This window comes from Pinus tabuliformis, chromosome 4_1 (genome assembly GCF_031772625.1).
Source record: "Pinus tabuliformis cultivar Carrire ecotype Pingquan chromosome 4_1, CPIR1, whole genome shotgun sequence".
NCBI classification, from domain to species: Eukaryota; Viridiplantae; Streptophyta; class Pinopsida; order Pinales; family Pinaceae; genus Pinus; species Pinus tabuliformis.
The window spans coordinates 488,662,511-488,680,563 of record NC_142303.1 but is presented as its reverse complement, the minus strand read 5'-3'; the positions used below and the strand labels follow the sequence as shown (position 1 = coordinate 488,680,563).

The following is an 18,053-nucleotide window of genomic DNA, read 5'->3' as shown; positions in this document are numbered from 1 at the left end:
GAACGTCAAGACACACCCATGAATTGTGACAGTGGGGGAGGCCAAGCCAAGAGGACTAGGACATCCCCCTAGGGAAAATTAGAAATAACTTAGAACAGAGCGAAAACACCCATAATAACAGTGAAAGGCAACAAGGAAAGGCTTGGTCCAATGCAAACAAAGTGATTTGTTACCAAATACCACCATTTCTCCTAGCCATGATAGCCCCATCACTATTGAGAACCTTCATAACTTTGCCACCCTTCACAATTAATCGATACATGTTGTGTAATGATGGCAGATGACTATCATGATCATGTTATGTTAGATGGGGGAGGGTGGTATCCATGCCTACCTCCTCTATGGAGTGCGGTGATGTTGAGGTACCATTGCTCTCTCCCCATGATTTATGCTTGTCATATGGTGTGGGTGGTGCAAAAATTTCTATTGCTTTCAACTATGCAATATCTTTTTTTTTTGGGTTTGAGTTAGGGCGTTATATCTAGTTTTAAAGATTCATTAAAAAGTAAATTATTCATATCTTTCTAATAAGAATATATTATTATTATTTTTAATGACTATTTCCCTTATGGCCTTATTCACTTAATTCATAAAGGCATATTTTTATATCTTTTAACGACTTTCATTAGATTTCCTAGGTGAAGTTTGCACTCCAAAAATTGAAAACTTTCCTTAATATTAACACAATCACAATTTGTTTATGTCTTCTTGTGGGATGACCAAGTGGTTGGCAGAATAGGATGTTATCCCCTCCACCTTGTGTTGAGTCTCACAGAGGGACATCTTTGACCCATTGTGGTAAGACTTAAGAAGCAGGCTCCCCCACCTTCGTGGAGTCTCAGCTCTTGCTAAGTCATAAATGCCTAATATATTTGGCTTATGGGCCATTAGATATAGTCATAAATACATAATATATTTGACTTACGAGTTGTTAGATTCACCATAATTAAAAAAAAAGCTTAAAAATTAATATTAACCCAATTTATTTATTTGGTTACAATGATCAAATGATTGATATATTTTCCCATTACAATGGTGATGGTTAAACTAGTATCCTTGTGTTCAAATAACTTTATATCCTCTTCTTTGATGCTTCATAGCTTCATAACAATCAGGTTAAATGAGCCATTCAGTAACTAAAAAGAAACTCTATTGTCTATAAGTTTTGCCCTTGGCCTAAATTACGATTAAGAATCAATGAAAAGGCTTTCATTTATGTAAATCACGGCGAGCAAGGAGGCAGTACCTCTCATAAATGGAATCTATTAATTAAAAAATTAATGTTCTTTTTAATTCAGAGGAGAGAGGATATTTAAAGGGAGGAGAAGGTTTGAAAGGTTTAGAGGGGAGGAAGGCCTTTTGATATCAAAGATTGACATTGGCGTTTTCGTCCCATCCAACATTTCTTAGTTACAGTGGAGTCCGTCTGTTTCTGTTGGGTGTTTAGGGTTTCAAATATTCTCTACAGGGTTTGTGAGCAATGAGCCACTACGACAGCAGATATGGTGATCCCAACTCGTACCGTGAGAGGAAAAGGTAAAATATATCGAAATAATCATGCAAATGACTTTATACGGTTTTCTATTTTATGATGTGGAAGCTGGTTTTAAAGTTGCAGTGTTTTTGCAACGATGGCTCGGTGGGTGGAGGAGGAGGAATTTATTATGGGGGTTTGAGGGGAGTGGATCGAAGAGGGTTTCGACAGAATTTCACTACCGAAGCAGGATTTTGAGAACCTGGCACCCTTTAAGAAGAATTTCTATGAGGAGGTAGAGGACATCGCCTCTATGACTGAAGACGAGGTTAGGGAATATCGCAAGAGACGTGAAATTACAGTCGATGGCCGAGACGTTCCCAAGCTTGTCAAAAGTTTTCGTGATGCAGGTTTTCCAGGTATTATTAATATTTGTCTCTTCATCATAATTCATTTTCCAGCCATTCCGCCACCACCAAAAAATGAATGCCTAGGTGCAAAACTAACACCCATATTTCCCCAAAGAAATGATTTTATGTCTAACAATTTTTTAAGAATTCCCCAAAGATTTTGTCTAACAACAAAGATTTTGTCTAACAACTTTTTAAGACATAATAGAGATAGGGTTTAGAGTTTTGAGGAATTTATGACTTAGGTAATTATACACATTCTCTCCCTTATCTCTTTTATCTTTTTTACTTGACATTATAACATTACATTCTCTTATATCTAACTTTTTTTTATTTCAACTTTTAAATATTACCACTCATTGTTTTAGGATATTTGACAGTGGTTCCAACCTCATTGGACTTGAAGAAAGTAGAATTTAATATCAATTTAGTGCCCTTAACAGTTTTCAAGATTGTGGGTTTTCAGGATTGTGGGTTTTCAGTATTGGGTGTTTTCATTGGATTGCTCAATGATGAATTTGCATGAGATCTATTGTTATTGTTATGGTTTTATCATTATTATTATTATCATTTTATATATTTTTAGAAATGAGAGCCTGTGATAGGAACTTCTATGTCCCAGTCCCATCAAATTTCCTTGAGAATGGTTCGACATGCCCCTCCATATGTGTCTCTCTGCTCCTGCACTCCCATACTAAAAACTTGGTGGAAACTTGGTTCCCAACACATTTCCTTCGGGATATGTTGTCAAAGGTATGGAAGGTTGTCTCCCGTAACTTTAATCTAACAATACATTTAGCCTCTAATTTTAGAGGTTTTCCAATAACTTAGTATTTTCGGGACCTGGACTACTTGAAGTGATTTTTATTGTAAGCTTCATCCGCACTTCATCCCTAAATTTTTCAGTTGTCTTAGTCTTGGCTTCTATTGTGCACCTTTTTCTTTGTGATGGGATTAAATTGTTCAAACTTCCTTGCACGTGGATTTTTTGTGTGTGAAGTTTTCATGTTTGACTGTTTCTGAGATTAATTTTTTACATCACGGCATCCAACTACTCTCTTTATCCCCTATCGAAGAGGAGAAAGTTTCAACCATCCTTGTTAGCTAAGCATTTGTGCCGGAGGGTTAAATTATTCTTCTACTTTGCTCCAGTTTCCTCTCTAAATAATAGGCAATGATAGGATGGTAATCTAGATTAATTCTACCATGAATTCTAAGTAGGGATTTTCCTCAGCACAAGTGCAAAGTTAGAGGATGTCTAACATTCCTTGGCTGTGTGTCTATCTTTGCTGAATTTAAATTGCAGCACATCACTACTCTCCTAATTCCCACGTTCCTGAATTGCTATGAGGGATTGCTATTGGAGGTTGACATGATAAAAAGGGTAGTTGTAGTGCTTCTATGCTTTGACCTTGTATTCTCTGACGAGACTCTGTTGTCCATCCTTGAGAAGGGACTGTGTTGAAAAATCTGTAGATACTTTATTGTATGATATTAATGTGCCAATTTCCTATTCTTTGTAATATTTTTTTAAGATCCTTTCTCACTATGATTGTTTTCATAGTTCAAAGCTTTTTAAGGATGTATTTATGATATGAACCAAGGGAATATAAGGGGTTAAATTTATTTGATATGATTCCAAAGGGTAGTATTTATGGGGTTAAATGCCTATGTTATGTGTAAAAAATTATGTAATATGGTTGGCTTAATAAGTAATGGGCCATATGTGCACTGTTTAAATAGGTATATAAAGAAATCATATAATCATTATTGAAGGCATGTGATTTGAATGTATAAATGTATTTGGTATTTGGAGGAGTTTCTCTTATTGTTATCTTAGTTAAAAGTACCCCTCACATGTTAACATGTCTGTGTATTGATGATTGATGATTCCTTGAATGCTATGTTGAATTGTACATGAATGCAGGATAATTTAGAAATTTGTCTTTTGGCCTTCTTGAATTGGACTTGGTTGCCCTATATTTTATGATTTCTATTCAAACTAAAAATTTGAAATGTGTAAAATAGGATCGTTGAGCAACAGTCAAAGCTCAGGCCTTTCTATATCTATTTTGGGTGTCAGATTTTACTGATTATCAAAATTTTGGTTTTAAGACATTTCTAGAATGTAAGAAAAATTATGCTAATTTTTGTATTGCAGGTATTTTTTTTGTCAGAGTATGTTCTTGAAGAGGTTGTAAAGGCAGGCTTTACGGAGCCAACACCTATTCAAGCTCAAGGATGGCCTATGGCTTTGAAAGGGAGGGATTTAATTGGTATTGGTGAGACAGGCTCTGTGAAGACACTGGCATATCTTTTACTTGCTATTGTTCATGTTAACCTTATTTAGGTTTGTTATTGCGTCTTTTAGCTTTAAACTGTCTAGAGCCTTATCTCCTCCTTGGCCGTTTTATTGTGATGTAATTTTTTTTTTTAAGTATGATCTATTGATGGGAGGGAAATGTCTTTTTCCTCCCTTCCTACTATACATGGATACATATTAAATGCTGTCGCTTGTTGTCATATATCAGCTCCAAGAGATGGGCCTGTTGTCTTGGTGTTAGCACCTACACGTGAGCTTGCTATCCAGATCCAGCAAGAGGCAACTAAATTTGGGGCATTGTCAAAAATCAAGAATACGTGTATATATGGAGGTGCTCCCAAAGGTCCACAAGTATGAGATCTTTTGAATGGTAGGTTACTTTGTAGCATCACTCTAAGCCTTTTATGTATTCGCAGATCTTAATCATTTATGTTTTATTGTTTAATTGCCTTCACTGTTCATATGTTATCAAACCTTTGGATGTCACTCTGAATTGCTAATTTTATTCTTCCCTTGTTTGGATTTAGGGTTGAGATTGTCATTGCAACTCCGGGTTGGTTAATTGATATGTTTGAGTCACAAAATACAAACTTGCAAAGAGTGACATATCTTATGTTAGATGGAGCTGATCGTATGCTAGACATGGGTTTTGAACCACAAATAAAAAAAATTGTTTCTCAAGTATGTATCGTTGCCATTTAATATATACTATAGGCTTAGTTACACACGATAAATTGCACACTCGTAAACTTTTCAATATGACCTATTTTGTGGCTTTAATATTGATTTCCATTACTTATTGACTCAGATATCAAAGCTGTTTTCATTAGTAGTTAAGAATTCATTATAAAAGACCATAAAAAGTTGATTTTTTTTTTGTTGGGTTATATTTTGTTTCTTTCGTTGTTATTATTATTTTTTTTTTCTCTGGTGTTCTCAATTTTGTCCTTTCCTGGCTAAGGAAGAAGGTTGGTATTGAAACCTGAACTGTGGGTTTTGAATATTTGTTTTGGGAGCAGCAATGTCTCATTTTGATTTTGATTATTCACAGTAGAATTCATTAATACAAGTAGTGTCTAGAAATGTAAGTTCACCTCCATGGTTTCGAGACAATTGTAACTTTGAACAGCACACACACATGTATGTATGGACTTTATATTGGTGCCTTAATGAAAAGGACCTTGTTGGTGATGGCAGTGAATTATTAGTTACTTAGAACTTTTCCCTGGGGTATGGACCAACTTTTGCGGATCTTTCTGTAATCCATATTTATCTGCTAGAAAATGTTTAATTAACCTATCTTCCTACACTATTTCTCCCCTTTGACATTAGAGCTATTTGATGTCTATTGTAACCAATTCTGAATCTTCCCTGGTATGCAGATTCGGCCAGATCGGTAGACATTATACTGGAGTGCAACTTGGCCAAAGGAAGTCGAGCTTCTTGCTAGGCAATCTCTGCATAATCTGTACAAGGTGGTTTCTTTTCTACAAGTTTGCATGTAACAAAACTGAGCTTTGCTTTTCTTGGGTGGCAAGTGATTGTCTCTGTTATGTTTGCAACTTTATTATTATTGGAGTCTATTGGAGGTTTTCCAATTTCTGCTAAAGCTGTATGAATTTTTATGTCTTTCTAGGTAATAATTGGCTCACAAGAACTCAAGGCAAACCATGCTATTGAGCAAATTGTGGAGATTGTTTCTGAACATGAGAAGTATACAAGGTGCAGTTTATCCTTCCTAGGTGTAGCTTATAGTATATACTGACTATCATTTTGCTTTTTAGCTGTGCAAATGCACCCATGAGTTAAGAAATTTCTCTTTCAGAATAATACATCTCTTAGAGGAGATCATGGATGGTAACCGCTTGCTTATCTTTTTGGAAACTAAAAAAGGTTGTGACCAAGTTACTAGGAAACTTCGTATGGATGGATGGCCAGCACTATAAATTCATGGAGATAAAAGCCAAGCTGAGAGAGACTGGATCTTATCAGAATTTAAGGCTGGAAAGAGCCCTATTATGACTGCTACCGATTTTGCTGCACGAGGCTTGGGTATGTAGAAATTGATGTATTAAAGAATCGAAAGTTCACTTTTTGTACACCAGAATGTTTACAAGGTTGTCTTCTTATTACCTATTCACGGTTCATCTCTTTATTTTTTAGAATAGAGGAGGTTGATTATAGGATCAGCTATGTAGATTCCAAACTTCTTGCCTTTAGCTGTAGGAGCTGAATTGACATGCTATTGGGGATTAGAACTGAAATTATTTTACATTTTCAGTGGGCTCATCGTTACAAGCTGGGTGGAGGGGTGCAGAAATAATGCATTGATTGAAATTTAGGGAGTTGATTTTTTCAAGTTGGGGATTCTGGGCTGCTAGTGGTCATTCTGAAGCATGGATTGTAGCTTGGCGGTGGTTGAATACAACTCCTATGTTTGATGGTAGGGAACCTCGTTGCCACCACCATTGCTCTGGCCCAAATTTATGGAGCTGGTTTTCTAGTGCAACCTGATTGGCTTTTGCAGCATGTGACCTTTCTCCCGTACGTGGAAAATTTTGCTGTAGTCTACTGTAGGATTGCAAGCCTTTCTTGGACTGTGTAGATTTTGCTGTAGTCCATTGTCAGATGGCAAGCCTTTCTTGGACTGTGTAATAGGAATTGCATTATTGAAGCATGGTTTCTTATTTCATGGTTATTGTTCTATGCTTTTGTCTTGTATATGGACATTTCATTAGGGCCATACCTATATCACCTAATTGGATCTACTTGGGAAACATAGAAAGCCAATACTATTAAATCAGGCCTGTAGTCTGAGAGTTCATTTATGCATCAGGTATATTCTTATGTTGGGTGCAGGAATAGAATATACTACATCTATTGCCAAATATAGCATTTTTTTCTTAGCAATAGAGAGAGATGACCTATTTTCCATCTGGTGATCGTTATTGGTGCTTCTTTTACTTACAAGATAGAGATGCTTGTAGTCCTCTCTTATTCTATATACGCATGTATCAGCCATTCACATTGATTATTTTTGGGCATAAATTATATCCATGTAATTCTTTTCTTCCTCCTGGCATAATGTTTTGGGTATGAACTGTAATTGACAATCTTGTACAAATAAGATCGAGTTCTTGAATTGCATTAATTAGTCATGTGTACTTGTACAACTAATATGATATGCTTAGGCCCTCTTATTATATTTTGATTACAAGTCCAGTTTGATCTTTTGACACATTCTCTGTTCCATCAGATAATATCAATTTTACGTATTGTTTTAAAATTTCTTATCATTAATCATCTCATCTTTTTTCCACTTGTCAGACCGTCAAATGATAGAGCATACAAAGAAGTTAGTTGAAGAAAGGTTCACAATAGTTGGTGGTTACCAATACAATGCCGAGGTAGGCTATTATTTAGCAACTAAAGGCATTTGTAATCTTTGAACTGGATCAGTAATGACAGGAAGTACACTTGTTGTATTGGTGATAGTCCAAGTTCTTGAAATCATAATGGGTGATCTGATCCTAACCAAGATTTCTACTGTATAGCTTGATATTATATTTTTATATTTGAATCTAGGCTGTATATGGAGATACAGATTCAGTTATGATACAGTTTGGTGTACCAAATATAGAAGAGGCCATGACGCTAGGGAGGGAAGCCTCAGATTATATTAGTGGTACATTTACAAAGGTACAGTGTCAAGAATTTTAAATATCCGTGAAGCCTCTAGAGTTGTTAATGATTTTTTTTTAGGGATGAATGTTTTAATATCACCTTTCTTTTTAAAACTAATATTCTTTTGACATTCCACTTCCATGAGATCTTTGTAAATATGCACAGGACAAGATGATCTCTTATGCTTTTCTGTCGCTTATCTGCATCTGTTTGGTGTATCTTTGGCATCTAATCAGTGCGTTATTTAACATATGCTTTTATGCAGCCTATTAAACTAGAATTTGAAAAAATATACTACCCATACTTGTTGATCAGCAAGAAAAGATATGCTGGGTTGTTGTGGACAAAGCCAAATGCTTATGACAAAATGGATACTAAAGGTGACAAACCTGATCTTTTTGTTTCAAAGACAGGCCTTAGTGTTTGTGAAGGCTCAAAATGCTTTTAGAAAAATAATTTATTTGATGCCTTCTTAATTATTAAATATTCCTGATCTTTTAAATATTCCATATCAAAAGCCATTGAAACAGTGTGAAGGGACAATTTCCTGCTCGTGAAGAACTTGGTTACAGAGTGCCTTCACAAAATACTGATTGATCGTGACATACCTGGTGTAGTTTTGTATGTCAAGAACACTATTTCTGACTTGTTAATGAACAGAATGGATTTGTCACTTTGGTGATAACTAAGGTGAGAACTATGAACCCTTTTGCATGTTTATGACCAAATTTGTTTGACCATTTGTTACTTTTGAAATGGAGAAAATATGATAAGGGGAAGAGGAGATTTACATTGCGAGCAAGTCACTTATTACATATTCCCAGTTTCAAGTGTTAGAAGTATATACTATATATGTAGTTGGGGCAGGCCATGGAAGTTTTCTTTTTAAGTCTGTCATGTTTCTTCTCCCTACATTCTGTACTTGGAAGGGATTAAGTCAATATTTACTACTAGCAATGGGAGGAAGAAGTGTCAAGGGAGGCTCTTATACAATTGAAGAGAATCAAAACATGATAATATATAATATATCTACATTTTTAATCTCATCCTGGGAAAAATTGATTACTGTTTAGCTGTGGTAGGGATTTACCAGCTGATGGCATTCGGGATAGTCAATGATGGACGGATGGATGGTGAATACCGGGATAGATAGATGGATGGTGAATACCGAGAAATATGATTTCTTCTTCCTGGCATCACACATGGAACTAGATGAGTGCATGCGAAAGGTAAATACTGGAAATAACTTCTTAGAACAAGTATAATGAATGCTGCAATGCCTTCTAGTTCCATTTCAATCCTATCTCTCTATTTTTATTATTGCAGTGCATCTAAAGATTCTTGTAATATTTTGATTTTTATTGAAAATGAGTCCATTGTTGGATTTTTCAAATTGATGTCGTGTTTTAAAGCCAAGTTGCCCCTCATTTACAGAGGGATGCTGCAACTGCTCCAACTATGGGTGATCGTGTTCCATATGTCATCATAAAGGCTACAAAAGGTGCCAAAGTAATAATTAACCCCTTTCGTGCTCAGCATAAGTCTCGATATTGCACTAAAAAATGGTTACTTTAATTATTTTGTTATGTTTTATTTGAAGGCATAATTTACAGAGGGATTATGGATATAATGACTAATGTGTTTACTTGGGCTCAGGCATATGAGAAATCTGAGGATCCAATTTACATACTGGAGAATAGCATCCCTATTGATCCATCATATTATCTGGAAAATCAACTGAGCAAGGTGAAAGACCAAAGCATCATCACTTGCAGTTTATGCTCTTTTCGAAAATTTCACTAGTGTTTCAAATATATCTTGATAGATAGTAATTCTTTCTAGCTAAATGTTTTTGATTAGTGCCTGTTTTTTCTCTGTAGTCATTGTTGAGAATATTTGAGCCCATTTTGAAGAATGCAAGCAAGGAGCTTCTTCATGGTAGTCACACACGACTAGTTTCCATATGAAATCCTCCAAATAGTGGAATTATGAAATTTTCCAAGAAACAACTTAGTTTTGTAAAAAACCTATCAGTTATTTAGTTAATACAAGTAGAGGGTGTCCTGCATGTGGTTTCCTTGCTTATAGTAGTTCACAATTGAGAGTAACTATTATTTCAGTTTGGCACTTTAGAAAGCTACTAGGGTTCATCTTTTTGATGTGGAAAAATCTATGAGGTTGCATGATTCCATGCCTGCTCTCCTTGTAAGAAACTGTCTAGCTTTCTTATAATAAGAATGTCTCGTTAGGTTGCTTCATAATGAAATTCATGATGTTACCTAATTTCATGTTGCCATTGCATCAAAGAAGATCAAACACTTTGTTCACATTGCAAAGGAAGAGAAGCATAATTGTATCAAAAAATAGTTGCAAATGGTAAGCTCGTATTCTAATACCATTACTCTTTATTTGGAGAATTTAAAGTAGGCCTTGTGTCTATTGTTCTCACCTCGATTTTCTATCATATAACACTAATATTTGATCAATGTCAGTGAGGGAATAAGAAATGCTATTTGGTAAACTATGGACACAATGTTAGCGGTGCCGAGCCTCTCTGCACCAAGATGTTCTTTGCACAAGGTTTTTGAATGCTATATTTCAAGTATTACATTTTCATAACATGATTTAAATTGTAACATTTGTGTGATCATTTATTTGTTTTTAATTAATAAGATTTTTTATTTTTTATTTTATTTTTACAGTTACTATCTCTTTTATACTTACATTGATGTCCTATCCTTATTGCATTCATGACTGCCCAATATTTTATCGTAGCAAGAAAGCTCAGAAAGACCTAACTGAAGTAGAGGTGCAGCTAGAGCACTGGCAGTTTTGAGGATGCTGCGTGTGTAGTTTGTAATTTTTTGTATTATCAAATACTTTTGTTTTCCTGAAGTTTCTCTCGTGTATGTTTCTCTGATTTAATGGACGAGGGAATTTATTTGGTCCTTGAATCACGATGAGCATGGTTTATTTATTGTATGGTAATTGTCAAGTCCTTGTTATTTAATGTTAACGAGTTTGATATATCTTTTCTCCTTGCAAATGAGATGGAGAAAAAGTCAAAATGGAGACATACTTCCCAAGGCACACCCTATAAATGCAATGTGCACTCATATCCCAAATTTTAGGAGAGCACACACTATAAAAGATAGATCTACAGGCTTACATATGTATATCCAGACATGCATATAGTTGAATGGATGGATGGATGGATAGATAGATAGAGATGGACACAAAGATAGATTGGCAGGAGCAAATCCGAGCCAGAGAAGGATGCAAAAGGATAGGCACTATGCACAAAGAAGCCATCATATTTCTACCTCTTTCAACAATTTATGCTAATTTGAAAACTTTATTGGTCATCGCATGATTGCACTCGTCAAATGAATAATCGAATGATGATTTGACAATTATACCACAAAATTAAAGGGTATATATTAGAAACGCCCTTGGAACATTTCTCCCCATCCTCAAAGCAAATTCAGAGTCCCGTATGTCATCTTCATGATACTAATTAGAACGCTTAGATGACCAGCCTTAGCAATCACGATTCACAATGATCATGAATAGAACTGAACCAATCATCTATTGATTTGCATATCAATATTTTTCTGGCTGGTATATTGGATATAAAGTTCCTTGTGATGCTCTGCTCAAAAAGAGTCATGCTACCGCTCATTTCTTTGGGCATTTTCTAATCATGTGTGCTACTTGAAGCATACATTTTCTGACTTTCAACTTCTTGTGCACAAGAACATGGCCTTAGCTATAGTGCCATTTTAACTTTTACAAAGCTGTCTATTCACATTTATTAGTAGGATTTTGGTTAACACCTTTAGGAGAAATGAATCTCGTTGCATTTTTTACATAATGGCGTGCATAAATCAACTAGGGTTGTGTGAAATTATAATTATATTAACCTTAAGGTGAAAGAATTTTGTGGACCAAGAAAGGTTAGACTAATTGTTTGCAGTACAGATGATAAAGTTTGCGCGATGGTCATATAGCCTTTAGGGTGTACTTTAGTCACGCTCATTCATAAAGTACGTGGTACCACAATGGTACTTTGCTGCTATGTCCAAGTGCCCTTTTGGAAAGAAAGACAGTAAGGATGAAAGGAGGGTCATTGACAAGCAGCAATGGGAACCACTAGAAAGCTCTCGAATACGTAAACTCCATTCCAGAGCCGTTCCGTGAGAAGAGTGAAGATAGAAAGACTAGCCAAGAAAACTTATCCTACAATGGGGCCAAAACAAGAGGCCTCGTGGTTATAGAGCAGAATACAGAAGCGTGGTTGAAGAATCTTCTATTCAGGCTAAGAAAATTATTCGGATCGATAGACATAATGGAAGGCATGACCAACAGAGATTCAAAATGATTTTATTTATTTTTTTTTAAATAATTTTTTATATGGTATCTAGAGAGACAATAGTTTGAATTATAGACATTTATTTATTTTTAAATAAGTTTTTATATTGTCTCTAGAGACACAATAGTTTGAATTATGGACATTTATTTTTTTAAAATAATTTTTTTTTTATTGTATCTAGAGAGACAATGGTTTGAATTATGGACATTTATTTTTTTTTAAATAATTTTTGATATTGTCTCTAGAGAGACAATAGTTTGAATTATGGAATTGTCTCTAAAAAGACAAAAATGCAATTGTCTCTAAAGAGACACAAAAGAAATTGTCTCTATAGAGACAAATCAAATTGTCTTTATAGAGACAATAATAATGTGTTCTATATTGTCTTTATAGAGACAAATTTTTGAGGCATTATATCTTGAGACATTATATTTTGACACACCCGATTAGAGACAATATTTAAGAGAATACACAAGTTTCATTTTGACTTAAGTTAAGGCAATTAACTCAAATATTGTCTTAAAATCCCCTACATGTAGTAGTGTTTCAGGACAAGAATCTGATGCAGTGCTATCTAAACCCTTCCTATAATATAATATATAACAAAAAATTTATGGTGCACCCTCTTATTTTTTTTTTTTGGTTCCGCTGTCACTGCCAATAATTTCAATCTTTTTCACGGTGTCACCGCTTTGTTTTGACATTTTAAAACAAATCTGGCTCAAACTGTACCATGAACGCGATAAAAATAGCTTCTGCACATCGATCTTTTTCAGTGAAAGCCTCGTGTAGGAGACTTCAGAAAGTTTAATAATACATGCAAGCGCAAAGTTCGATGGATATGATATCCTTAAACTAATTATAATTTTAATTTTAAATTTATATTTATATAAAAAAAAATTAATTTCAAATTGATTAATTTTATATGTAAAGATAAGAAACGATATATCAATTAAATGAAGAATTACATTTCATTTTTATTTTTGACCAGAAAAAAAGATAACTATTTTTTCACTATAAAAGTGGGAGAGTTTTATATATGTTTGGATCATTTAGAATCATAAATTTTATTTGGAAGACTAAAATCCTTTCAAAAAACAAAACAGAGAACCTCGCAAGAGAAAGGAGCAGAGAAACAAATAATCCGATAGGACATCAACACCGAAAAAGGAAAGAGAATAAGAGCATAAGAAAGATGAACTAAACAAACCATGGAGGGAACTCTAGAGGAAGGCAAAAACCTTCACGATAATCCACTAAGAAATCCCAAAATAGCATTTCCCACAGATCAAACCATCAACAACAATGTATTAGAAACACATAAACCACGGGAAAGAGACTTGCCTTGTTTGGAGAGGGCATCGCCTTCAAGAGTTTGTTCTCGGGTATATATGATCCAAAGAGATGCCGATAAAAGAAGTCTTTTAATCCCTCGTATGAAACATCCGTTTGCAGAGGGAGGGGACCCTTAGGTTTAAGTTACCCAAAATCCATTGGATAAGTGAAAGAGAATCTCAAGGATTGAAATCCTCTCTATGCCGAACCATGAAGAAACTTGCAAAGCACCCCATAAAGCGACCATTTCTACCATAATGTTGTCTCCCCTTCCTCCAGACCAACAATATCTACAATGAGAAGAGCTACAATGAGAAGAGGGATCAATTCTTAGGAATAGTCCACAACAACATATGCCACCTAATAAACCCCATCAAAATAACAAAGGGGAAAGATACCATACAAATCAAACATGGAAATAGATTGGGAGGGGGCCCTTAGGGATACAGGGTCCAAACTCCACGAAAAAGGCAATAATTTTAAAGGCAACCTGGTTTGTATATGAAAATGTTCCTTCAAAGATAAGATCATTCTTAGCCCTCCATATCCCCCACAGAACATATAATGGAAAAATCCTATAAGTAATAGCACATTGATCACAGAACATATAATGGAAAAATCCCATAAGTAATAGCACATTGATCCCAGGACATGAAGCACGCAAAAATGGAAGATTCATCTCAAGTAATGAATACACCCAACAAATGTGATACCTTCATCGAGATAGTAGAAGCGAAGGGGCATTGTAAAAATAAGTGAGAGCAGTGCTCTGAAGTTAATTTGCATAGAATACATCTGTCTGGGCCAATGAACCCCTTCTTTAAGGTATCCCATGTGAGAATACGGTTATGGACCGTAAGCGAAGAAAAGCATTTGATCTTCACTGGAGCGTCCCAACCACACATTCTTGTAGACCATTCAGAATATGGTAATGGGTCAACGGTAGACCATTTAGGATTGTGTGGAGAGAGAGAAGATGAGAACCAAGAAGGCCCTTAATGGTGTTTATCCCAACCTGGATACTCTATCCATTACCCACCATACAACGAAGATTACTACAAAACCATGAGATCACATGTTCAAAGCTTCTGTGAATGATAGATGAGCTAGGATTTATTAGCACCCTTGCATCCACGCACTCCTCCATCCCATGATGATGGAGGTATTTGCTAAAAATTATGTTTTTCTAGTGGCCTCTTCCTTTGAAATCCCTCCATAAATTGGAAGTCAAGAGACCTAGATTAAACCTCCTAGAATCCTCTATAGCCCACCCACCCAACCTTATAGGCCTAGAAATCACAATTAGGCGGATGAGATGGATCTTTCAGTCGCGTCCCGTTCTGGACCAAAGGAATTTTGAGATAAGGGAATTAATCTTGTGAATTATTGCTTGAGGGATATAGAAGAGATGCTTTAAATAGACTGAGATACTTTGGAAAACACTTTAACCATGGTAACCCTACCTCCAATCAAGAGTCAATTGCGATCCAAATAGGTCAACATCTATTCAACTTTATCTAATAACCATTTCCATTATGTCTTAAGATATTTGTCAAGTTCTATATAACACCCCATGTACAGAGACTCGCAGACATAGGGCTGATTTTCACCCCAAATAGAGAAGCAATCTGCTGAATCTGATTTAAATCTACATCATCTTAGAAAATTTTAGTCTTGTTTCTGTTAATTAGCGGACTGGAACCATTTCCAAAATTATCAAGAACAATATGGAAAGATGTGCATTCATCATATTTGGACTCTCCTGCACATAGTACATCATCCACAGATCAAATATGGGACGCAATACTGTTTCTAGTCACCTTACATCCAGTTATATCACCTTCCTCCATTTTAGCCTTTATACCTCTGGTGAGGGCTTCCACAACCAATATAAAGAGAAATCGAGAATACGGAGAACCTTGGCGAAGGCCCCTATATATTTTGAAGAAATGTGGGGGTTCACCATTGATAAGAAGTGCCATAGTAGCTGAAGAGAAGCATGCCTTTATCCAGCATACATGTATGTGGGGGAAACATAATTTATATAAGATCATTATTAAAAAGTCCCAGTCCACAGATCCATATGCCTAAATAAGATCAATTTTGATGAGACATGAGTTTAATTTTCTGATTTTGATCGAGTGAAAGGTTTCTTGTGAAATTGTGACAACATCTTGTAATCTCATGTTGGACAGAAAACCAAATTTCTCCAACGAAATGTGAGGAGATCAAATCCTTTTGATTCTATTTGCAAGAAGTTTCGATGTCATTTCTTATATTGTATTACATAAATACATTGGTTTATATTCATAAAAATAACAAGGCATTAGATTTTATGGGAATTAGTGTAAGAAAAGTTGAATTTATAGCACCTAGAATGTGCCTGGAAATATTGATTGTTTGTCCCATGTTGACTAGCTGAGAGCCCATCACTTCGAATAAGAAAACGAAAAGGTCAACGAGCCATCCTTCTAGACCAGGACTCTTGTCCTTAAAGCCATTCACTTAAGTGTTTGTAATAGTTCCTCCTTTGAGATAAGTCGGTCCATCCTTTCAACATCCTCCTCTCTGACCATCTACAGTAACAAATTAAATAACTCCATTTTTGCTGCCATGAAATCTCCATCCACTTCCTTAAATCGGTTTCTGAAATGCTAGAAAGCTGCCAATTTTATTTTCTTGACAGATGTGAGAATTGACCCATCTTCAACATTTATATCCAAAATGGTAATTTAATGTTACTTATTTGTAGAAAATCGTATTTTTGTCTCCAGTTTGATCCGCACCAATTTGCTTTTTTGACGCCATTCCTCTTCCTGATGTTTGAGTATTTTTTTCCTTTCTCATCATCAAAGATAAAATAGAATTCTATTGATGTTCAAAAAAATATCCCAGAGCAATCAAGTCCATCATTAATTTGATTTCTTTCTCAATTTCCAATAATTCCTATTTCATTTTGTTTTTTCGGTTGTCTATCCAGTTTTTAATTCGGTTTGCAACCTTTTAAGTTTGTACCGAACCTGCAAAACCAGATTATCTATTATCACGGGGATCAGAGCAGAGCAAGAATAGTTGACCAAGTTTTGGAACTCAGGATTGTTCAACCAAGTTGTACTAAATTTGAGAGGGTTCGTGTTGTTCCTGTTCTTGCTGCCATTTCAACGTAATTGTATCATTGTAAGAGATGCAAGTTTGGAAATTCTAGGAAAGTGGTTGTATCATCCGATGATGCCAAATCAAATCAACTAAAATTTGGTCAATTCGCTTAGAAATAACCTCATCCCTAAAGTTTCCATTATGCCATGAGGGGCAAAGTGGAAAAAGGACAACGTCAATGAGCGTTTTGCTCCAACTGAGCTATGAAATATAATTTTCTAGAGCGTCAGATGTAGCCTTTTGACCCCATATCTCCCATGTATTCAAGGTGAATTTTAAACATCCAGTAAGCATGATCGGTCAAACGTCAAGGATTATAGATAATTCCATTTTTTCCCAAAATGATTTGGGATTATTGTAAGGACCATATATATATATATATATATATGATACGAATTCTTTGGCTCATCCCCAAACCATATCCATTGAGTAGTATCCCAACACATATTTGACAGATATAAAAAGAGAAGGCCAATGGGTCCCATATTGAGGCGAGTCCAATAGAATTTCCATTTGAACTAGTGGCACAAGCACACCAGGCTAGAAACATTTTGAGTAAAATTTCCAATGCTTTCTCTTTGGATGCCATGGTTTCTTGCAATAGTACTATGGAAGGATTTTCTGATTTGATGTAGTGTTTGTGGGATCTAATTGTTTGGGTAGATCACAACCCTCTAATATTTTAGGACACAATCCTCATGAAATGGTTTTTTGTGCCGGAAATCATACTCTAATATCCTGGTGAGATGAAGGCCCAAGTGATTCAGATGATATGTGGGAGGGTCCACGGTCAAAGGAAGGATACAATGTCTCCTCCACCTATTCATAGAAATGAGTATTAAGATATGCTTCGTTCTCACCATAAGGTGTAATCTTCCTTTATTTGGACACGTTTTTCCTTTTGTTATTTGTATGGCCTTTATCCTTTCTACTACCCTCAACCATGTCTTTGATTTGAAATAAATTATTTCTGTTGGATAACGGTTGTAATCCCAGAATTGGGTTGCTTTCGAGAGCCAATAAATCTCTATCCACTGATCTTGGAGATATGTTGGATTCTTGATTATTTCTATTGTAAACTCGCGACAAGGAGAGTTCGTTGTACTTGTTTTCTTCATTGTTGGAAGTAGTACCCCTCCTCTTAGTAGGAGCCTTTTCAACAAAGAAGGGGTTTTCTTATTTCTCTTATTTGTTGTGTTTTTATTTTTACATTCCAAATGTGCTTCACGGACCACCCTATTATCGTTACCTCGCAGATTCAGATATGATTGAGTGTCTTATTTTGCCAAATCCAACCTT

At 35.4% G+C, this 18,053-nt stretch overlaps 1 pseudogene across 1 annotated transcript; it reads left to right on the top strand.

Moving 5' to 3' along the window:
• The first annotated feature begins 1,355 nt into the window (after positions 1–1,355).
• Positions 1,356–8,997, top strand: LOC149176643 (DEAD-box ATP-dependent RNA helicase 20-like; annotated as a pseudogene). Its single transcript, XR_016258072.1, has 10 exons — positions 1,356–1,893; positions 4,062–4,234; positions 4,416–4,581; positions 4,735–4,888; positions 5,590–5,682; positions 5,844–5,929; positions 6,033–6,259; positions 7,535–7,614; positions 7,793–7,906; positions 8,157–8,997. The product of XR_016258072.1 is annotated as a DEAD-box ATP-dependent RNA helicase 20-like (transcript).
• The last annotated feature ends 9,056 nt before the right edge of the window (positions 8,998–18,053 follow it).